General features: G+C 38.5%; 1 protein-coding gene across 1 annotated transcript in view; it reads left to right on the top strand.

Annotated features, from left to right (window-relative positions):
• The window catches only part of LOC139736852 (uncharacterized), a 39,548-nt gene that overhangs the window by 30,428 nt on the left and 6,620 nt on the right, over positions 1 to 2,500 (top strand). The gene's annotated exons all lie outside the window — the stretch shown is intronic.

Raw genomic sequence — 2,500 nt, 5'->3', positions numbered from 1 at the left:
ATGGTGCGTGGCAATCGTCGGATGACTTTTCGAATAATGGCAAATAAGCTAGGCATGAATTGGGACAGCGTCTGGAAGATTCTCACTGAAGATCTAGACCTGCGGAAAATCTGCGCGAAGAGGGTGCCAAAACACCCGAGTGATGACCAGAAGAATCAACGCATGTAACTTTGCCAGGACATCATCAAGCGCCTTGAAACTTGAAACCAAACCAGACTTGCTAGGGAGAGTCATTACCAGTCATCACCTCAGTCCTGGTCGTTGAGGGCCTTCTGCTCCCGGGGTCATCCTCCACGTCCTCTCATCCTTCTATAACCTCTTGCACCCTTGCTTGCACCACTCAAAAACACGTGAGCGTGACATCTTCTCGTCTTCGTAGACTTGCTGCAGCACTTTTAGCACTTCTTACAGAGTTTCCTAACCTTACAAGAAACTTCAAGTTTGTCCGTTGTTTGTGCTCATTGCGGAACGATGTGAAACAGAGGATGTGTATATAAAATTATGTAGACAAAATTATGGCTGTAGAGAGCTAAGATCACAGTTTAATACATACTCAAGATAGATTACTTTGAAGGTGAAAACTCGTAGTTTGTAGTCTGGATTTGAAATAAATCTTTTATGACACCAGTCCTGGAACTTTTCTGACACACCTAGTATATAGATCTCAGTCTGTTTCTAAAATGAATGTGAAATAGGCATCGAGTTTTACACTACTCCTTTAGACAATGAATACATGGATTAGGTTTGTCCATGTAGATTTCTCTAGCACTATATACCTTGAAGAAAAATACGTACCTGCATATATGAACACACTCATCCATGCATACTAATATGCAAACTCTATATCTAAATGCACATGCACAGCACACCACAATCTATAAACATGGAAGTAAAGTAAAAGTTACCACACCCCTTTGTTTTTGGAATTGCATAATGTACGTCGTCGGACAAAATCATGTATGTATGTATGTTATATGTATGTATCTATGTATACAGTTAGTACTTTAGTCGTGACATTCGTTCATCCACCATCTTCATAACTGAGCCTGTGTATGATGGCGTGTTCACTCAATTTTGTTCATTGGACAAATATCTTGTAGTCAAATAGTTGGCACCTTTGAGGCAATATGTGAGTTTCGGATATCTCCCATCCACATGCATCTTTTTCTGACTTCCTTGATTTGGGGTCATACTTCTGATTAATTATTATGGTTTGTTTTCTCCGTAATCCAAGCCCACCCTTTCACGCCTACGAAAACATATCCTAGAGTCTTGTCATAGAGCAGAGCACGATCGATGCCTATTAAAACAGAGAAAGCTAATCCCCTCCTGGAAAGAGCAGTGTCCCACAGTGTGCTCGCAGTGTGTTCGCATATTCGACTATACGTGAAAACACTCGAATGCAACAATGTCAAAATGATTTCACACTGTGGTGTGGTTTTTACAGAGTGTTTACATAATCAATGATCTGTTTCACACAGTTAATTGAGGATTCACATGTGTTCACAATGTTAAACTCCTCGATTTTAACATTGTGAAGAGATTTCACACTGTGTTCACGGTATGTTCATACTGTGTTTTCACATTGTGTTTCACAGTGTGGGACACCGTCTTCTTTCCATCAGAGAAGGACACTGATTTTGTCATGCTTTACAGATTCAATGCTGATTGCGGGAAAAGTTCAGTGTAATGTATTCGACTTTGTACGACAAAATGTAACATTATATCATATTATTGAAGACTGCATATCTGATGCTACCGACATTCAAAGAAGTAAGGAAAGCTCACAGCATTTGTAAATGTTATATGGTAATAATAACGTTAATGACCTGACATTTCAGGCAGAATAAGATATTCAAAATCGAAAGAAAACTAATGCCCTTAGGCAACAAATAAGTGTTATATGATAATAGTATCACATAATTATAGCTAACCAACAGTAGCAACAAAGCTTCTAAAAATAACGCCAATTATGTTGCTTATACACGAATTCAATCCCAACATCTTGCTTTTAAAAGTTAATTTTAGCGGACGTAATTCGATCCCTCCTTTAATGACTGATTCTTTTATTGGTCCTATGAGGTAATTGGTTATCAGTAATTGCTTTGTTATATGACTTACTTTGATGTCCTTGTGACTACTAGTATATAATCTGGTTGATGGAAATAGACACTTCAGAACAAATTCAGTTCATATAGTAATGGAAATAGCGTTCTGAGACTTCTTATGTGACGAAAGTTCTTCGAGGATATTGTTCGAGGCGCAAACTCTATTCCACGCACTTATTCAGGCCGTATTTTTTTTTTGTCATTATATTACCTCTAACAATAACTTTTCACGTTGTGAGTCTATTATCGCTTCCCCTCAAATTTTTCAGAAAATTTCTTCTCAGACAGAAGGGACCCGAACAAAAAGGTGTCATAATGGCTCTACAGAGCACCCATTCAGTTGGCCCAATAAAGTCGTGAACATTATCGAAGTCGGGGAAACCTCACAGTTT

This window comes from Diadema antillarum, unplaced genomic scaffold (assembly GCF_040938485.1).
Source record: "Diadema antillarum isolate AM-2024a unplaced genomic scaffold, OU_Dant_1.0 seq00000667_RagTag, whole genome shotgun sequence".
Lineage (NCBI taxonomy): Eukaryota > Metazoa > Echinodermata > Echinoidea > Diadematoida > Diadematidae > Diadema > Diadema antillarum.
The sequence above is the reverse complement of the archived record's forward strand: the minus strand, read 5'-3'. Positions and strand labels throughout refer to the sequence as shown.